The sequence below is a fragment of the Cebus imitator genome, unplaced genomic scaffold (assembly GCF_001604975.1).
Source record: "Cebus imitator isolate Cc_AM_T3 unplaced genomic scaffold, Cebus_imitator-1.0 Scaffold1242, whole genome shotgun sequence".
Classification (NCBI taxonomy): domain Eukaryota; kingdom Metazoa; phylum Chordata; class Mammalia; order Primates; family Cebidae; genus Cebus; species Cebus imitator.
In genome coordinates this window covers 9,346-17,829 of record NW_016108557.1, presented here as the reverse complement: position 1 = coordinate 17,829, position 8,484 = coordinate 9,346, and the positions used below count along the sequence as shown (strand labels likewise).

General features: G+C 55.2%; 1 pseudogene; it reads right to left on the bottom strand.

Annotated features, from left to right (window-relative positions):
• Window positions 1–6,611: 6,611 nt before the first annotated feature.
• LOC108298938 lies at window positions 6,612–8,479 on the bottom strand (annotated as a pseudogene).
• Window positions 8,480–8,484: the final 5 nt, after the last annotated feature.

Genomic DNA, 8,484 nt, shown 5'->3' with positions numbered 1-8,484 from the left:
TACAGATGCTAGACACTATCTGTAGGTCATTCCTAGTCATTTATATTTCTTAGGGTAAAAATGAAGTGATTTGAACTATCAAAAGACCTTTGAAATAATTTATCAATGTATTAGATAAACTCAGTTTCAGAATGATCAAGAAAAAACGTTAGCCCAAATAATGTGGCAGACTAACAGTGGTACGATTTCTAGCCCGGGGGTTTAAAATGGACTTAACGTTCTGTTCTTGTGTTTTATTTTTGAACTTGCCGCTTTTGCATTCTGTGAGTTCAGTTTAAAGACAGTCACTCTAAGTCCATTTTCAGCACTCGGGCTAGAAATTGTACCTCTGTTAATCAGCCACATTATTTGGGCTAACGTTTTTTCTTGATCATTCTGAAATGGAGTTTATCTAATACATTGATAAATTATTTCGAAGGTCTTTTGATAGTTCAAATCACTTCCCTTTTACCCTAAGAAATATAAATGACTAGGAATGACCTTCAGATAGTGTTTAGCATCTGTACCCAATCTGACAATAATGTGTTCATCAGGTACCTATGGAGTAAATCACATACAGGTGTATTTAAGCTGAATGTCAGTCTGGAAAATACATTTACTATATTAACTGAAATGTCACTCTGTGTAGGTATTTTGTCACCTATTTAAGAAAAAGCTAAAAAGAATGGAAATCATATGACAGTGACTTAAGTCTTTCTCCAAAGTTCATGCAAGTCTTTTGCAGTATTTCATTCAGCCAGTATCTGTTCTCTCCCTCATTCAGTAGAAGGCAGCTTTCAGTTTGCTTAGAAGGCAACATAAGAAGGTTAGCATTCATCAAAAACATAGAATTTTATTTTTTTCATATTTGTGTATGTTTATTTTAGATAACTGAAACTTCACAGACTTTAACAGCAAACAAAGTTTAAAAAATTTAGTTCTGTACTTTAGCTCCAACTATCTCTATTTTACAATCTATAATGCCATAGTTCAGCACCAAAGAGATCCACACAAAACTGTTTAAGCAATCTTCTTATCCATCCTGTGTGATAGTTTTTGTTTGTTTTTGTTGTTTTTAAGGTAAAAGTCCTACTTTCAGACCTTGAAGTGGAATCCCTCTAGTCAGAGTACAAAACTTGGGTTGTACCTTCTAATTTTCATTGAACAGATTTAAAAAAAAAAAAAAAAGGAATAGAATTGTGTTCCACCATTGATTTAGGTTGTCAGTCTCTTTGTTGAATTTATAACACTGAAGTGTCAGAAGTAACATAAGAATGTCCTGCCCCTATTCTTCCCCTCCATTTTAAATTTTTAAAAAGGCAACGAGAAAAATGTTTCATATATTCTTTAAAATAAGATGCAAAGAAGGATTACAACAACAAACGTCCTCATCCACACCTCCAATAACATCTCACTATTTAGCATAATCTACCATGAACTGATTCAGGGGCTCACCTAGAGCTATATTCGCAGCTCCTGAATGTGCCATGTTTGCTATACCAGAGGCCTGCTCAATGGCTGCGTCTCTCTGTTCAGAGGCCATTACAAAAATACATAGAATTTTCAAATGTGGGTTCAACTGAATAAATTTGAATTTCTGTAGGAAGGATCAACATACCTATTTAAAGAGTGCAAGATATGATAATCATTTTTAAAGGATTTTATTAAACCTGATAAGTTTTCCAGAAATGAATAAAAATCAGTTCTGAAACCAAAGCTGATTTTAAGAAAATTTGAAAATATAAATCTGTCCTATCCTATCCATAATGTAGCTTCTCCAAAACTTTATCTTAAAGAGTCATTTTAAAATAACTATTAAAACATGTAACTGCTATCTTAATGTATTGAAATTACTTAAAACATTTTAAAATATGAATATTGCAGTTTAAAAGAAACCAGGGGAAAAAAAAAAGTAGAGAAAGAAATGCCAATTCCAGTCCAAAGCTTTAGTTGCTAAATTTTCTAAGAATGACTTTTACCAATGTATGAACTCTTGTGAACAGAATGTAAGACGGAAATACTGAGCCTTTTGTCTAAAGAAGCATTATTGACTGCTGCTGTGATGTTCCTGTAATGTAATAAATTATTCAATTGCTGCAAAGTGCTGTTTTTGCCTTAAAATTTTGTGCATCTTGACAACTACAGTATTAAAGGTATTGAGACTCTGTAAATGCTGGGCACACTTGGCATGAGATCATCTTTTTATCTTTACAAACTGTAATATAACTATGCAAGTGTGTTTATTAAAAGAACACAAACTTATAAAAATGGGGTTAAAAGTTATGGGATAAAAAAGTTATGGGATAAAAAATGTGGAAAGGTTGTGGATAAAAAGTAGAAAATTTTTATGAAAAGTATAAAATTTATGAAAAGGAAGTTATGAGATTTTTAAAAAACATCATGGGGAAAAATATAAAAATAAATAAAAGCAGGCCCGTGTCAGTAAGGCCTGGAGAAGGGGGGCTGGAGTCTCCACCCCACCATGTCCCTCCCACCCCTTCCCAGTCACCCCTTTATTATTAGGGTAGCAAGACAAGACCCCTGTCTAATGGGGGGAGACCAACAGGCCCTTTGCCACCTTGACCAGGGCTGAGTCCTCAAATTTCTGGATGATGATGGTTGTTATTTAAGAGCCAGAGGCTGCTGGAGTTGGTTGGTTTGGAGAAGGCCTGATGGCCTCCTTCCTCTCACCAAAGCAACTTTTCCCTCAGGGGGCTCCCATCTTCTTATTCAGAGCGGCAGCTGAGGCAGGACAGTGGCACTAACTGTGGACCAGGTGAGGGCACGGGCTGCTGGGGTGGCCTCCCTCCCCCGTGTACGTATTGTATCTGTGTAACATGTTGTATATTTTAGGGGTTTGGGATGCCCTTTGTATCATACCTGGCAGAGGTTGGAGCTGGTACATGGGAAGGAGGTTTTAATAATTATTTGCGGCTGGGAAACTTGTTTATTTATAGCAGAGGACAGAGGAAGGAGGCGGGGATGGGGTGCTGGCTCCCTGGTGATGCAACTCCTGTTTATTTTGCTTTTTATTTTGGTATAAATGGATTTAGTCACACTGCTCAGCCTGGTGTATTCCCGTTTCCCTCACTGGGTCCTGGAGTTTGTGGCACTGAACGAGGAGCCTCAGAGTGTCTGAGCATGTCCAGCTGGGCTGTTGGGGACCTTCCAGGCCTGTTACCTGTGTGCTGCCTGGTGACACCTGGGGATTTCCCGGGGACTGCCATGGCACGTCCGGCCCTGACAGCCAGCAGGCTCAGAAGACTGATCTAGCGGTGGCCGGGAAGGCAGGTACCAGCACCCAAGGGCGCTGACTTCCATCCACCCCAGGCGTCTTCCTCCCATCCCCCTGCCTCCCTCTCCTGTCTGCACCTGGTGGCCTGTTCTCTCTGTCCCTCCAGAGTGCCGGCTGCCCGCAGGCTCCCTCCAGGCTGAGTTCATGGCCCTCCTGCCCCCTAGTGGCCAGGGCCGGCTTCACAGGATAAGACCAGCTAAGCTCCAGGTGCTTTCCGGGAACAGTGTCCCTTGGAAAGGGTGGGGCCTCTTCACTGCTCCCAACAGCACCCTAGAAATGGCTTGGCCTTTCCCCTCCCCTGAGCTCCACAGAGAACACAGTCCATAGAGGACGCATATCCCGTCGTCCAGAAATGGGTTTGACTCAGCCGAGGGACAGCAGGACTGGTAGAGACTGTCAGGCCACAGGGCTGCCAGCACAGCACCCCCATGCTTGGCGGGGGTGGGAGTGATGACGGGGCCTGGGTGACAGGGAGGCTCACTGGAGGTGGTGCACTTTGGAGGGGCAGTGTCGGGGACAGCTTTCTCTTGTTAGGCCACACGGCTCCACCACAAGGACAGCACAGTGACTGATGCCCAGTGCCAGAGGTGAGGCGGTCAGCCACGTGTAGGTATATATATATATATATATATGTGAAATGATAGATATTTCTAGAACAGGGCAGGGGCATGCCACAGAGGGGCTCGGTCACACCTGGATGTGTCAGCTCACCACTACAACAGACTAAGTCACTGATGAAGGGGGCTGGCTTTGGGGCTGGGGAGTCACAGAACAGCCGCCCAGGCAGGCCCTGCACCACACGTAGAGTAGGAGCTGGGGGTCGGCCCCAGCGCTGGAGCTGGCTCTGAGGCTCTGGCTGCTGAGTGGCTGCATGGACCCTGCCAGAGGCAAAAGACACCATCAGCCTTTGGGATCCAGGCCAGGCCTGTGGCTGCAGAGAGGCAGCGTCACTCTGGCGTGCGACCTTCAGCTCCTCCCGGGCTCCCAGCAACCAGGAACGCCCACGGTCAGCACACGCACCTGGGCAGGCGGTCAGTGTCCGGCTGCCCTCCAGCGAGAGGAGCACCTGCTTCTGGGCTGTCACTCGGAAGAAGTGTCCGGAGGAAGCATGCTCGCTGTCAGAGAGGCCGAAGCTGAAGCCTTTGTCCAGGGCTCCTGGGAAGGGGGCATTGGGTCTGCTGGCCCGAGCTGGCTCCCCACCTCAGGGTTCCCCCGTGGGCAGCAGGAACCCGGGGCCCGGCCCTCAGCAACCACCTCTGTGTGAGAACAGCATGAGCCCATCGTCCAGCTGGGCCTGCGTGAAGCTGCGCGCCTCGTGCCCGGCACCACCCGCAGCGCTACCCGCCCGTTGCTGGGCTGCTCGATGGTGTAGACCAGGTCCTCAGGCCCAGAATCACCGTCCGTGCTCCTCAGAGCCTCCACAGGGATGGGCGCCATGGCCCCCTCCCACATCTGGGGACACGGGCCTGTGAAGGTCCTGCCTTACCACCCTCACTCACCCCTTCGTCACTGGCCTGGGCAGCCACCAGGGCTCCAACCCCACTGCAGCTCAGGCCTCAGCTGGCATCGAGGCTGGTGCCGCTCCGGCTCCCCTGCACAAAGGGCCCTCCCTGCAGTCACCTTCCCTGTCACCGCAGGAAAGGCCCCAGGGAAGTCCACCCTCCAGGCCCAGGATCCCTGCTCTCCATTTGCCCTAGTCCCGCGTGTCCCTCAAGGCCAGCTTGTGTCCCCTGCCCAGGAAGGCCCCAGGTCTTACCCTCACCAAGTTCTCACCCCCGGAAACCCCCGACCCTGACCAACAGTGCACCCTAATTTGCCTCACCGATGATGGGTCCGGGGTCTCCTTTCAGGCCCTCCATGTGTGTCTGCCAGGGGCTGGGCATGGTGGGAACTGTGATTTTGGAAATGGGCCCTCCTTCCAGCTGAGGGAGGGCTGGGGTGTGCAGAGAGTGGGGGCTGATGGCTGGCAGTGTCCTGTGGCACAGAAGCAGCGCTGGGACGGGCCAGGTGCTTCCAGAGCAGTTCCAGGCCCTGCTCATGCTGGGTAAGGGGATCCCTCTTCAGGCCTCCCATGGGCAAGCAGAGCAGGCACCGGTTCCTGAGGTCCTGAGGTCTGGTTTTGCTCGGGAGTGCCGGCATGGGGCTCACGTGCTTGGTCTTGCTGGGCCAATTATTTGTGGGCAGTGCTGGCATGGGGCTCACATGCCCAGAAAATGGAGCCTGTCCCCATCCTGTGCTCGCTTCCTTTCCCACAAGTGCCACTGGCCCAGGTCTTCAAGTTAGAGGACCTGGAGACGGAGGCAGTAGCCATACTGGGCTTCTGGTGTCCGCCACAGCGGCCAGGTCTGTGAAAGTGGCCACGTGCACTTGTGTGTGCCCACATCTGTGTGCGCCAGTAAGCGTGGACGTCAGGGTTATTTCCAACTCCCCCAGCAGCCCAGGAAGAGCCCCCAGCCCTGCTTTGAGGGTGCTCCCAGCCTGCATGTGGGGCTAGGCTTGGGCCACTCTGAGTCTGATGACATGTGGTGACCAGCTCCTTCTGAGCTGTGTGGGAGGTCCCCGCAGAGAGCCAAGCGCGGGAGGTGGCCCCGGCCAGCGGCGACTTGATCTTTGAGCGCTTCGTGGCGGGCCTGCGCACTTCGCTGTTGAGGCTGATGGCGGCTCAGGGCCCCAAGCGGGCTGCGGCCCCCCAGGAGACCAGTCGCCGCTGCCGCCTCCGCCGCCGCTGCAGCTCCTGGTGTCGGTGCCCCCCTAGTAGCCGCAGCTTGTCCTGGAGAGGAAGGCCCTGCCCCTGGGCGTGCGCGCTCTCAGGCCGGCCCCAGAGGCGCGGGCCCGCAGCCCGGAGCAACTGTGCCCCCTCTCCCCTCGTCCAGGCGGCGCCCTGCCCCACGGAGCCCGAGCAGCCCCAGAGCTCGGCGCTGGAACGGAGCCGAGTGCAGGCGCAGGTTCAGCTGCCTGCAGGCCCAGGAGGCGGACTCAGTGGATACCTGGCGGCCTAGTGCCTGAGGGGAACATCAGAGGCTCACCATCACCGGCGGCGTGGGCTGCGGCAGAGGCCCCCCCACCAGTACCTACCCCAGCACACCAGGAGTGGGCGTGGGTGGGGGCAGGGAGTGACACCCAAGGGGACCTGCCCCAGCCTCCTCCTGTACCCTGGAGGTTTTCCTTGCCCTTGGCTCAAGGAAGTGGCTTCTTTTCTCTGAAACTTGGAGTCAGGCTGGGCTTGGGGAAAAAGGGGGATGAGCAGGACCCCAGACCTTAGGAATCCTGAGTGGGGGGCAGAAAGACAGGCAGAGCCTATGACGTGCCTGGGGGCTGTCTGGGGACAGGGCCTCCTGGGGAGACAGGCGCACAGGTTGTTGTGTGGGACTCAACGTGGGGCAGCGTCCTGGCCAGGATGAGGAAGGCCAGGATGGGGTGGTGGGGTCTGCGGGAGGCACACGCAGGCCAAGCTCCCCCATCTGCTGCAGCCAGACTCCCTCAGCCTTGGCCAGGACTGGAAATCCGACCGCCATCCCTGCCAGGCTAGCATACCCTGCTTAGAGGCCATCCCCACCCCTTCCGTCTGCTCCCATCCAAGCGAAAGCCACCTAGTCCTGGTGCCCTGGGGAGGGGAAAGCTGGCCTTAGACCCACATCGGAGCCGCCCGCGCCCTCTGCTGGCCATTGTCGGAAGTGCAGCCTGGCGTGAGCAGCGCCTTTCCCTGGAGTTGGGACCCAGGGCAGCACCGCTGGAAACCGCTGGAAACCGCTGGAAACTGCTGGGGCAGCCAGAGATCTGCTAACTCGTGGAGGGATCCCCCGTGTCCACTGACAGCGGCAGCAGTAGCTGCAGGCCATGCGGACTAAAGAGAGCCCCAGCCCATGTCAGCACCAGGGGCCAAAACCGAGTCCAGGGCTCGGCGCGAGGTCAGTCTGGGGCAGGCCTGGGGAGCCTGATGGCAAGGGGGGCAGGAAGGCGCCCACTCAGGGACAGCGCCTGGGCCTGCCAGGGGTCTCCAGACAGAGAGGATGAGTGCGACGGGCGCCTGCTTTCGCAGGGCTGAGTGCCAGGCCGGCCCTGAGGGCCCGCTAGCCTCACGCGGGCTAGATGAAGGTGGAGTCCAGAGGTCCCCGTGCTGCTGGCTCAGGGCGCGGGCCTCAACAGCTGCTTAACTAGCGTGACTCCTCCTGCTCCGGCTGCGTGATGTGGTCCCTCTTCTCGGTCGCCTCCCGGGTGAGGAGTCGGTTCTGCTCCTTCGGCATGAGGATGGTCTGCTGCTGCCAGCCCAGAGCGAGGTGGACGTCAGGGCAGGGCAGGGGGTCCGGAGGAGGAGTGGGCAGGGCCCAGCTGGCACAGGCCGCAGCCAGCAGCTCCCCCAGGCCCCGGGCCACCTCCTGTACCTCTGGCACTAGCCGCCCCAGTGGGCGGGGGCTCCCCTCGGCCCCAAAGTCGGTGCAGCCTCTGCTCTGGCCCAGGAGGCGCTGGCGCTCCGGCACTCCTGCTGCTGCTGCTGGTACCAGTCGCTGCCCCGCGCCATCATCTCCAAACCCTGCAGCAGCACCTCCTCCTGCTCCAGCTCCTTCACCTGCTTCGGCAGGCCGCAGCCCACGCCGCAGGTGATGGTGAGCCTCCGACGTTCCACTCCGGCACGGCGCCGCCGGGCATCCCCTGAGTCCGCCTCCAGGGCCTGCATCGCAGGCCGCTGCACCTGCGTCCGCGCTGGGGCTCCGTTCCAGCGCCGGCTCTGGGGCTGCTCAGGCTCCGCGGGGCAGGGCGCCGCCTGGACGGGGAGCGGGGGGCACAGCTGCTCCGGGCTGCGGGTCCGCGTCGCTGGGGCCGGCCTGAGAGCACGCACGCCCAGGGGCAGGGACTTCCTCTCCAGGACAGTCCGCGGCTAGTAGAGGAGCACCGACACCAGGAGCTGCAGCGGCGACTGGTCCCCTCCGGGGCCATGGCGCGCTTGGGGCCCGGGGCCGCAGTCAGCCTCAGCAGCGAGGTGCGCAGGCTGGCCACGAAGCGCTCGAAGATCAAGTAGCTGCTGGCCGGGGCCACCTGGCACAGGTTCTGGAGCATCCCGCGGGGCAGCTCGCGCCACGTCGGCACCCTGCCAGCGGGACTCGATCTCGCACAGGTGCAGGAGCTGTGTCGCCGGTCATCCAGGATGTGGAACAGGGTGCGCTGGCTCTGCAGGAAGGCGCGGGGCAGCCCTTCATTGCTGGGTGAGGGGG